The sequence below is a fragment of the Aquarana catesbeiana genome, linkage group LG05 (genome assembly GCF_042186555.1).
Source record: "Aquarana catesbeiana isolate 2022-GZ linkage group LG05, ASM4218655v1, whole genome shotgun sequence".
NCBI lineage: Eukaryota > Metazoa > Chordata > Amphibia > Anura > Ranidae > Aquarana > Aquarana catesbeiana.
Genome location: NC_133328.1, coordinates 424,457,398 through 424,469,605, shown reverse-complemented (window position 1 = coordinate 424,469,605; position 12,208 = coordinate 424,457,398). Strand labels below are relative to the sequence as shown.

The following is a 12,208-nucleotide window of genomic DNA, read 5'->3' as shown; positions in this document are numbered from 1 at the left end:
GTGACAAGGCGGGTCACTGGGTCAGCAGAAGCGTCATTTCCGGCGTGGATGCAAGGGGGGAGGAGGGAGGACAGGAACTGGCGCCTACTTCCGCTTCCGGTCCGGTGCAGATGCACTATGGGAGTCCGGAAGCGGCATATGAAGCCACAAGTGAGGAGCTGCATACCAGAGATGGAGGACTCAGCGTCTGCAGCGGTGGGGACAGGCACAGGCGTCAGTAAAGCTCAGGTAGGAGCAGCAGTTTAAGTCTGCCTTTCTTCCTTTTCCTGGGTTTGGTCTATTTTCTTTTTTTCTTACCCCCTAGTGGCAAGGGGCCTGTCTGGGCACTAGAGGCTGACTGGTTTCTTCTTAGTGCACCTGTGGGTGATTCTTGTGTAGCTGAGACCGGGTCTCACTAAAAGGTCCCCTGGTTTTTTTCCCTTTTTTGTTTTTTCTCTCACAGGCTAAAAGCTCTGACCCAAAAAAGAGATGTCCTTCTTGCAGGGCCAAAATGGTAGAAAATTGGAAAAAAGTCTTATGCAGTACATGCATCACTTCTTTAGTTAAGGAGGAATCAGCTTCGGTTTGTGATGATCTGGTTGCCTCTGTAAAGAAGGAACTATACGCCACGATTCAGACTTTTCGTGACTCTTTAGTTAACCACTTGAGCCCCGGACCATTATGCTGCCTAAGGACCAGAGGTCTTTTTCCAATTTGGCACTGCGTCGCTTTAACTGCTAATTGCGCGGTCATGCAATGCTGTACCCAAACGAAATTTGCGTCCTTTTCTTCCCACAAATAGAGCTTTCTTTTGATGGTATTTGATCACCTCTGCGGTTTTTATTTTTTGCGCTATAAACGGAAAAAGACCGAAAATTTTGAAAAAAAATGATATTTTCTACTTTTTGTTATAAAAAAAATCCAATAAACTAAATTTTAGTCATACATTTAGGCCAAAATGTATTCGGTCACATGTCTTTGGTAAAAAAAATGTCAATAAGCGTATATTTATTGGTTTGCGCAAAAGTTATAGCGTCTACAAACTAGGGTACATTTTCTGGAATTTACACAGCTTTTAGTTTATGACTGCCTATGTCATTTCTTGAGGTGCTAAAATGGCAGGGCAGTACAAAACCCCCACAAATGACCCCATTTTGGAAAGTAGACACCCCAAGGAAATTGCTGAGAGGCATGTTGAACCCATTGAATATTTATTTTTTTTTGTCCCAAGTGATTGAAAAATGACAAAAAAAAAAAAAATATTTACAAAAAGTTGTCACTAAATGATATATTGCTCACACAGGCCATCGGCCTATGTGGAATTGCACCCCAAAATACATTCAGCTGCTTCTCCTGAGTATGGGGATACCACATGTGTGGGACTTTTTGGGAGCCTAGCCGCGTACGGGGCCCCGAAAACCAATCACCGCCTTCAGGATTTCTAAGGGTGTAAATTTTTGCTTTCACTCTTCACTGCCTATCACAGTTTCGGAGGCCATGGAATGCCCAGGTGGCATAAAACCCCCCCAAATGACCCCATTTTGGAAAGTAGACACCCCAAGCTATTTGCTGAGAGGCATGGTGAGTATTTTGCAGCTCTCATTTGTTTTTGAAAATGAAGAAAGACAAGAAAAAACATTTTTTTTTTTCAATTTTCAAAACTTTGTGACAAAAAGTGAGGTCTGCAAAATACTCACTATACCTCTCAGCAAATAGCTTGGGGTGTCTACTTTCCAAAATGGGGTCATTTGGGGGGGTTTTGTGCCACCTGGGCATTCCATGGCCTCCGAAACTGTGATAGGCAGTGAAGAGTGAAATCAAAAATTCACGCCCTTAGAAAGCCTGAAGGCGGTGCTTGGTTTTCGGGGTCCCGTACGCGGCTAGGCTCCCAAAAAGTCTCACACATGTGGTATCCCCGTACTCAGGAGAAGCAGCAGAATGTATTTTGGGGTGTAATTTCACATATTCCCATGGCATGTTTGAGCAATATATCATTTAGTGACAACTTTGTGCAAAAAAAAAAAAAAAAAAAAAAAATTTGTCTCTTTCCCGCAACTTGTGTCGCAATATAAAATATTCCATGGACTCGACATGCCTCTCAGCAAATAGCTTGGGGTGTCTACTTTCCAAAATGGGGTCATTTGGGGGGGTTTTGAACTGTCCTGGCATTTTATGCACAACATTTAGAAGCTTATGTCACACATCACCCACTCTTCTAACCACTTGAAGACAAAGCCCTTTCTGACACTTATTGTTTACATGAAAAAGTTTTTTTTTTTTGCAAAAAAATTACTTTGAACCCCCAAACATTATATATTTTTTTAAAGCAAATGCCCTACAGATTAAAATGGTGGGTGTTTCATTTTTTTTTTTCACACAGTAATTGCGCAGCGATTTTTCAAACGCATTTTTTGGGGAAAAAACACACTTTTTTAAATTTTAATGCACTAAAACACACTATATTGCCCAAATGTTTGATGAAATAAAAAAGATGATCTTAGGCCGAGTACATGGATACCAAACATGACATGCTTTAAAACTGCGCACAAACGTGCAGTGGCAACAAAATAAATACATGTTTAAAAGCCTTCAAAAGCCTTTACAGGTTACCACTTTAGATTTACAGAGGAGGTCTACTGGAAAAATTACTGCACTCGATCTGGCCTTCGCGGTGATACCTCACATGCATGGTGCAATTGCTGTTTACATATGACGCCAGACCGCCGCTTGTGTTCGCCTTAGCGCGAGAGCAGGGGGCGACAGGGGTGCTTTTTTTTTTTTTTTTTTTTTTTTTTTTCTTTATTATTTTTTTGCTTTTTTAATCTTACTTTTAAACTGTTCCTTTCATATTTTTTTTTTTAATCATTTTTATTGTTATCTCGGGGAATGTAAATATCCCCTATGATAGCAATAGGTAGTGACAGGTACTCTTTTTTGAAAAAATTGTGGTCTATTAGACCCTAGATCTCTCCTCTGCCCTCAAAGCATCTGACCACACCAAGATCGGTGTGATAAAATGCTTCCCCAATTTCCCAATGGCGCTATTAACATCCGGCGAAATCTAAGTCATGAAATACTCGTAGCTTCCGGTTTCTTAGGCCATAGAGATGTTTGGAGCCACTCTGGTCTCTGATCAGCTCTATGGTCAGCTGGCTGAATCACCGGCTGCATTCTCAGGTTCCCTGTTGAGACAGGAGAGCCAGAGAAAAACACGGAAGACGGTGGGGGGGGCATTCCCTCCCACGGCTTGTAAAGGCAGTCTAGAGGCTAATTAGCCGCTAGGATTGCTTTTACATGAAAGCCGACCGCTGGCTGAAAAGAATGATACCAAGATGATACCTAAACCTGCAAGCATCATTCTGGTATAACCACTCAAAGTCGTGAATGGCGTACCTGAAGACAAAAAAATGGTTAACAATGGTTAACAATAAAGCACAGTAAACAGTAAAGTATAAATAATTACACACCTGAAAAACAAACATGATAAAACATAATAACAATAACAATAACAATAAAACATTGCAGAATAGAATACAGTAAAAAAGAGCAGAACAATAGAGAGAGAGAATAGAGAGAGAGAGAACAATAAAACGACAACTATTTTTTTTTGATTTCATATTTTTTTTTTTTTTTTACACTTTTTTTGTAACTAACTTTTATAACGGTAACCGGTTCCAGGTTCGGGTCTCTCAAAATGCGATGGCATCTTGGGAGACCCTGTGAAAGTGTGCCTAGTCTGTGCAATGCTGTACCCTACGCTAATACTCAACTAGTGAATGGTAGCGTTCAAAACATTCACCAATGCAAAGACCAGGATTGTCAGGACAGGAGGGACAATAATAGCGGGTGTCACGCCTATATCCGCGCTTGCTGCAGACACAACATCTTTTTTGGGGGTTCGTTGGGTAGGGGTACTCGGGAGGACATAAAGAAAATGCCTCTCATGCAGCCGACTGCATTTGGTTGGGGAATCTGAATGGGGGAAGTACGGGCGCTGCAGAAGCGGTGGGTTCCCAATTAGGATTGGCGAATGCAGCAGGAAGGGCACTATGGGCACGACGGGCCTGTGTTTGTCTTCTTGGTGGCAGCGGGACACTACTTGTGCTTGCCACCTCACCAGCTTGAACTGCACTTATGGGACTCGCCACGTCACCAAGTCTTACTGCAGTGCTGGTTTGACTACGACCGGGGTGTACTAGGCCGCTGGCGCTTGCCAGTTCCCCAAAACGCTACCAAAAAACTGTTAGCGATCGCAGGGATCAGGCCTGACTCTGCGAACGCTGCAGTTATGCGTTTAGTGTTTTGTAAGTGACAGTGATCAATCGATACTGCACTTAGGTGGGCTGGGCCGGGCGGAGGGGCAAAACGCAGGTGCTAGCAGGTATCTGGGCTGATCCCGCTAACACTGCGTTTTTGGGAACCCTAAACTGCTGGTGACGCTAGTATAGATCTGATCGGATCAGATATTGATCCGTTCAGATACTATACCACTAAGGGAGGTGTACGGTGCGTGTGTGGGTGTTAGCGGTACTGGCGCTAACCTGACGCTGCCTGGGGCTGGTGCTTGCCAGTTCACCAAAACGCTACAAAAAAAACTGTTAGCGATCGCAGGGATCAGGCCTGACTCTGCGAACGCTGCAGTTATGCGTTTAGTGTTCTGTAAGTGACAGTGATCGATCGATACTGCACTTGGGTGCGCTGGGCTGGGCCGGGCGGAGGGGCAAAACGCAGGTGCTAGCAGGTATCCGGGCTGATCCCACTAACACTGCATTTTTGGGAACCCTAAACTGCTGGGGACGCTAGTATAGATCTGATCGGATCAGATATTGATCCGTTCAGATACTATACCACTAAGGGAGGTGTACCGTGCGTGGGTGTTAGCGGTACTGGCGCTAACCTGACGCTGCCTGGGGCTGGTGCTTGCCAGTTCACCAAAATGCTACCAAAAAAACTGTTAGCAATCGCAGGGATCAGGCCTGACTCTGCGAACGCTGCAGTTATGCGTTTAGTGCCTTGTAAGTGACAGTGATCGATCGATACTGCACTTGGGTGGGCTGGGCGGAGGGGCAAAACGCAGGTGCTAGCAGGTATCTGGGCTGATCCCGCTAACACTGCGTTTTTGGGAACCCTAAACTGCTGGGGACGCTATTATAGATCTGATCGGATCAGATATTGTTCCGATCAGATACTATACCACTAAGGGAGGCGCATGCTGTGTGCGTGGGTGTTAGCGGTACTGGCGCTAATCTGACGCTGCCTGGGGCGACGCATATCACCGCCGGGCGATCGGGGGGCTAAACCTTTATTCGGTAATAAACGGCGGGTGCCCTGACACTATAAAAAAAAAAAAAAACTAACCAGCGTCAACCGTAACGGTTATACAGTGATCAGTGGTGAAAGGGTTAACTAGGGGGCAATCAAGGGGTTAAAACATTTATTAGGTAGTATATGGGGGTCCCTGACGCTATAAAACGCTGACGGCGAACCTAAATATTTACCTCACTAACTAGCGTCACCAGCGACACTAATACAGCGATCAGAAAAATGATCGCTTAGCGACACTGGTGACAGGGGGTGATCAAGGGGTTAAAACTTTATTAGGGGGGGTTAGGGGGGTACCCTAGACCTACAGGGGGGTAACAGTAACTGTGCTAACACAGTAACTGTCACAAACTGACACAGCAGTAATCAGAAAAAAAAAAAAAAAACTGCTGGTGTCAGTTTGTGACAGGGGGGGGGGTGATTGGGGGGGGATCGGGGGGCGATCGGGGGGGGGATCGGGGTGTAATGTGTGCCTGGCATGTTCTACTGTGTGTGTGTGTGTGTGTGTTGGTGCACTTACTCACATGTCGTCTCTCCTCGGGCCGGAACGGAAACTACCGACCCGAGGGGAGATTACATCACTTCCTTTGCTGCTGTTTAGCATACAGCAGCAAAGGAGTGTTCCCATTGGCCGGCGGCGATCGCGAGGGGGGGGCCACGAACGGATGGCCTCCCCCTCGTCTCTGATCGCCGGGGGACAGAACGGGACCGCCTCGGGCGGCGGGGGGGGGTCCGATCGGACCCCCCACCCGCGGAAGGCAAATCACGTACATGTACGTGATTTTGCCTGTCCGTGCCGCCTTGCCGACGTACATCGGCGTGAGGCGGTCGTCAAGTGGTTAATCCAGCTGCTAGTCAGCCATCCACTTCTGAGGCTTCCCAGGGTTCTATTTCTTTCCCCATGGTAGAAGCTTTACCTGAAGGCCCCTCTATCAGGGAAGAGCAGTCTCCTACTCCTTCCGTTAAAGATTCGGAGGAGGAGGGTGAGGAAGCGGAGGTGGCTCCTTCCAAATTTAAGCTTTCCCTAGAGGAGGTAGACGGACTCCTTAAGGCTATCCATGTTACACTTGGCTTAAGTGAGAAAAGAAGGAGTTATCTCTTCATGACCGCATGTATGCAGGGTTAAATGAGCCTAAGGGGCGAACATTTCCGGTTCATTCGGTCATTTCTGACGCCATTACTAAAGAATGGCAAGATCCAGAGAAAAAGCCCTTTTTTTCCAGAGCCCACAAAAGGCGCTTCCCTTTTGGGGAGGACCCTTCTGCGGTGTGGAATAAGGTGCCCAGGTTGGATGCGGCCTTTTCATAGGTCTCAAGATCCACAGACCTGTCTTTTTGAAGACATGGGTGTTCTAAGGGATCCAATGGACAAACGCATGGATCTTTTGCTCAAGAGATCATGGCAATCAATCATGAGCAATTTAAAACCAGCAATGGCCACAACCTGTGTAGCCAGGAATCTGGAATACTGGGTGAACCAACTTAGATCTCATATAGTGGCAGATTCCCCCAAGCAGGAGATCTTAGATTCCTTTCCTACCCTGATTTCTGCGGTTGCTTATATTGCGGATGCTTCGGCTGAAGCTATCAAAATGTCAGCTAGGTCTGCAGCTTTAGCAAATGCTGCGAGAAGAGCTTTATGGCTAAAAACCTGGCCAGGTGATACAGCTTCAAAGAGTAAACGTTGTGGTATTCCCTTTTCAGGTGACCTTCTTTTTGGCCCTGATCTAGATAATATCCTAGACAGAAGTCCTTTCCGGTCAAAAAGAAAAAGCAGACCCCAAAACGTCTTTTTCGACCTCAAAAAACGCAACAGCAGGAAAATAAGTTTCAGGGCAGGAGAAAAAATTGGTCCGCGCAAAAGGCGAAGGGCAAAGGCGGAACTCTCTTCCGTCCTCCTTCACAGGCCGAAAACTCACAATGACTCATCTCTGCGGGTCGGCGGAAGATTACGAGAGTTTCTTCCGCAGTGGTCAGTGATAACTACAAATCAGTTTATTCTGACCACTCTCTCGCAGGGTTATACTCTCGAGTTTTCCAGAAGCCCCCCAAGAAGGTTTCTGGTAACAAATGCTCCTCGAGATTCAATAAGGGCCCTGGCCATGAAATCCTCTCTGGAGGAACTGATGCAACAGGGTGTAGTAATCCCAGTGCCACCAGAGGAATGGCACGAGGGGATCTATTCACATGTCTTCCTGGTAAAAAAACCATCAGGAAGATTTCGTTTAATTCTAAATTTAAAGCCACTAAACAGAGCCATCAAATACAGAAGGTTCAAGATGGACTCAATTTTCACCGCTAGAAATCTTCTGACTCCAGGTTGTTTCATGGCGTCAGTGGATCTAAAGGATGCATACCTGCATATTCCAATCTCATCCCAGTCCCAGAGGTTTCTCAGGTTGGCGGTAAGGTTGGAAGGCAGAATTCAGCATCTGCAATTCAGAGCCCTACCCTTCGGGCTATCATCCGCACCCCAAATTTTTACCAAAGTAATGGCAGAGGCCCTAGCTCCGCTGCGTCTTCAGGGAATCGCAGTAATTCCTTACTTAGACGATCTGCTATTTTTCGCCCCCTCAAGAATTGGAGGAGCAATTTAAGCAGAGCATGCAGCCATCTGGAGTCTCTAGGTTGGATCCTAAATCTCCAAAAATCTTCCCTGGAACCATCTCAGGAGATTCGTTTTCTAGGGTATATAATAAATTCGGTAAGCCAAAAAATTTTTTCTTCCTTCAGAGAAGAAAGGAAAAATCCAGGATACAGTGTCTTTTTTGCAGACCAACCAGCAGCTGACGGTAAGATTGGTCATGTCAGCCCTGGGTGTTCTGACTTCGTCAATGCCAGCTGTTCAGTGGGCAAGACTACACTTCAGACATCTGCAGGCTTTTCTTCTGAGATCTTGGGATCACAATTTGGAATCCCTAGACTCAGAGGTAAGAGTGCCAACCCAAGTGAAGAGGTCACTATGATGCTGGAAAAGGCAGGATATCCTATCGGAGGGGTTAGTCTGGGCCTTTCCAATCGAAAAAAGGCTGACAACCGATGCCAGTTCCTGGGGTTGGGGAGCCCACCTAGAAAGGGGTTTCACTCAGGGAAACTGGTCCAGGAAAGAGGCGACCAAGTCCTCAAACTGGAGAGAGCTCAGGGCGATCGACTTGGCTCTGAAGTCATTTGCTCAGGGGCTTCGGGCCCAGCATGTTCAAATACTAACAGACAATGCCACGGCCGTGGCTTACATAAACAGGCAGGGAGGTACAAGGAGCAAATCGCTGCAAGTACTAGCTATGAGCATTCTCCGTTGGGCAGAAGGACACTTGCTGTCTTTTATCAGCAGTCCATCTAAAGGGATCCCTGAACGGGGTAGCGGATTTCCTGAGCAGAAACCCCATTCGGGAAGCAGAATGGTCGCTGAACCCAGAGGTTTTCGCCATGATTGTCGAGAAGTGGGGGCTGCCAGAGGTGGACCTGTTCGCCTCAAAGGAGAATGCCTTGGTTCCGCAATTTTTTTCCCTAAGCAATCACGACGGGTCACTAGGAACAGATGCCTTGGCGTATCCATGGAGATTCCATCTCTGCTACGCTTTTCCCCCATTCCAGTTAATTCCCTTAGTATTAAGAAAGATTCAAAGGGAAACGGTACCGGTTGTCCTAATCACGCCTTTTTGGCCAAGAAGGGCTTGGTTTTCAACCGTTCTGAAAATGGCGGTCAGGCCTTATTGGCATCTGCCCCTCAGGCACGATTTACTATTTCAGGGACCAGTAAATCACCCAGAGGTAGCCACTTTGGCGCTCACAGTCTGGTATCTGAAGAGCAGCTCTTAAGGAGCAAAGGTTTTTCCAACCGGTTAATCTCAACGTTATTATCCAGTAGGAAAAGGGTGACTAGAAATATCTATTCCAAGGTCTGCAAGGTTTACAATACATGGTGTAATTCATCTGACCAGGACCCAGGGAGTCTTGTTACCATTCTGGAATTTTTACAGGTTGGTGCTGACAAGGGACTAGCAGTTAGTACCTTGAAGGTACAGGTGGCTGCGCTAGCAGTGTTCCTAGAAAGATCTGTGGCCTCAGATCCGTTGGTAACCAGATTTTTCAGATCCCTTACGAGATCCAGACCAGTACCACTTAAGTTGTTTCCCAAATGGGATCTGTCGATAGTCCTCCAGGCTCTAACAAGGGGTCCCTTTGAACCTTTGGAAGAAGCGCCACTCAGATATCTCACTTTTAAGTCTGTGTTTCTGATTGCCATGGTCTCTGCACGCAGGATCAGTGAGCTTAATGCTTTATCAGTTAAGGAACCCTATTTATCTATCTTCCCAGATAGGGTTATACTTAGAACAGATCAGAAATTCTTACCAAAGGTAGCTTCAGTACAAAATCGTGTTCAGGACATTGTACTTCTGACCTTCTGCCCCAACCCAGTAGGGGAGAAGGAGACTTGTTTTCACATGTTGGATGTTAGAAGAGTTTTGTTATGTTACTTGGAAAGGACAAAGCTCTTTAGATGTTCAGATTCTCTGTTTGTGCTATTTTCAGGCAACAGGAAAGGTTGCCAGGCTTCTAAAATCTCTTTAGCAAGGTGGCTGAAGCTAGCCATTTCAGAGGCTTATTCGCATGCAGGTGTGTCTCCTCCAGCAGGAATTTCTGCACACTCAACAAGAGCATTAGCGCCACTTGGGCAGAGAGAGCTGGTGCCACCCCTGAACAAATCTGCAAGGCGGCAACTTGGTCGAGTTTTCACACATTCGTGAAACATTACAGGCTGGACCTCACATCTGCTAATGATCAGGCATTTGGCAGAAAGGTCCTGCAAGCTGTTGTCCCGCCCTAAGGGGGTAAGTCTCTGTTATCCTCTCAGGTGCTGTCCTGAAAGATGCCTTGGGAAAAACCAAGTTAGACTTACCGGTAACTTGTTTTCCAGAAGTCTTTCAGGACAGCAACATCCCGCCCTATTGTATTGTATATACTATGCTGTGACTAACGTATGTGTTTATGTGTTCCAGCCGGGGCCGGAGGTCTTCTCTACTACAACTGAGGTATGGTAGGGAGGCGCCACCCTTTAAAGTTTGGAGGAAGAAGATGTTTCCTGTTTCCGGTGGGTGGAGTCGCTATCTCTCAGGTGCTGTCCTGAAAGACTTCTGGAAAACAAGTTACCGGTAAGTCTAACTTGGTTTTTCCCCATCAACAAAGTCAGTGTTGATGGGGGAATCCCTCCTGGGGAGCCATTGTGTTCTCTTGGTGGGTAGGCAGGGGAAGGAATCTCCACAAGGAGAACACAGTGTTTATTGCTAGTGGCTAAAACAGCCGCTAGCGATCATGGCATGCAAAATCCAACAGGCTGGTTGTACCCAAGCTGATCGACTTGGGTACATTCAGCCTACCCATACATGGTTCGAATCTTTGCTGGTTCCTGCTGAACTGGCCAAGATTCGAACCGTCTTTGGCTGGTTATACATTATACAAACCTAAACACTTTCAATTTGTATGCCCTTGTACTTCATAGTTGAACGTAAATCTACATTTTTTTTTTTTTTTTTCCATTCAACCAGCGGGTTGAATGAAAAAAGTGCCGATTCCCCCATCCACATATTTGAGGTGGATGGGGGAATCCCTCCCACTGTGCTATTGTGTTCTATTGCACACAAATACATTTTAAACAATTGTGTGCTTACAACTATGCTGCAAGAGTTGGGAGAAGGCTCTTTTCTGTCCTTGAATGACTATGTGACCCTGTATATAAAGCCAGGTCTTAACGTAACATCAAACATTTTTTTTTTAAATTAAAATAACTAACATTTATACTTACCTGCTCTGTGTAATGGTTTTTCACATAGCAGCCCCAATCCTCCTATTTTGGGGTCCCCTGCTGGCACTCCATGCCCCTCCTCTTTGCCGAGTGCCCCATGAAAAGCCACTTTCCATGGGGGACTCATGCCAGCACGCTCCTTAGCCACCCAGTCTGCGTCTATTGATACAGACCTGCAACTCGGCCCTGCCCCCTGCTCCCTCTTCACAACATTTGATTGACAGTAGCTGCAGCCTATGGCTCCCGCTACTATCAATCTGCCCAGTGAGGAGGGAGACCGCTGCTCTTGTGCACTTCGCTGCATCAGATTGGCTCAGGTAAGAAAAAGGGGACTGGGGGGATCCTGCAGCACAGAAGGTTGTTTACCTTAATTGACTGAATGATAGAATACATTAAGTTAAAAAAAAATCTTAAGTCTTTAGAAACGCTTTAAAAACCTTATAAAATCCCATTCCTTGGTTGTACACTTGATGTGTGGACTTTTTTGAGCACTGTGAGATCTGTCACTGATTGTACCAATTAAAATTGGCCACAGATTGCTTTGTGTATGGGCATTTTAGCACATTCACACATGTATGTAATGCTATATTAATGTCCATAGTTTTGGAATGGAATGTTCAACAGCTCAAATAGATGTAATGGTAAAGTTCCACACATTTTTTGCATATAGTGTAGTTCTTCTCGTACAAGTCAGCCCTCTGGAGCAACACAAAGCCTCCTGAACCAATTCTGGCTTTCTAAATGTCTGACCATAGGTGTAGGCCAACATACTCTGTCCTACAGTGCAATATTGCTGCTTCAAGGGCCTCAACACACTCAGGTATTGCTTTGCAGAATACAATCAGGGTGTGCTGCAATGTTTGAAAATCCGTTTTCACACAGGGTTCTCAAAAGAATGATCTAGCAGGGGAGGAATTTAGCAAAATGTACAGGTATAATAGTAGTTATAGACTATCATTGCATCTAAAATTGTGGGAGAGGCCAAATAGATTCTGTAGAGGGCATTGTTCTTTAGGCAAGCATGTAAATGGGCATAGAGAAGTCTTTCTCTCTTATGTTTCTCTCCTTTTTCCTTTTTTTGCCCTCTGTTACAATATTAAGTTTT

At 45.8% G+C, this 12,208-nt stretch overlaps 1 protein-coding gene across 2 annotated transcripts in view; it reads left to right on the top strand.

The window, feature by feature from the left end:
- ZNF236 (zinc finger protein 236) overlaps positions 1-12,208 on the top strand; it is a 461,432-nt gene that overhangs the window by 16,041 nt on the left and 433,183 nt on the right. The window lies entirely within an intron of this gene.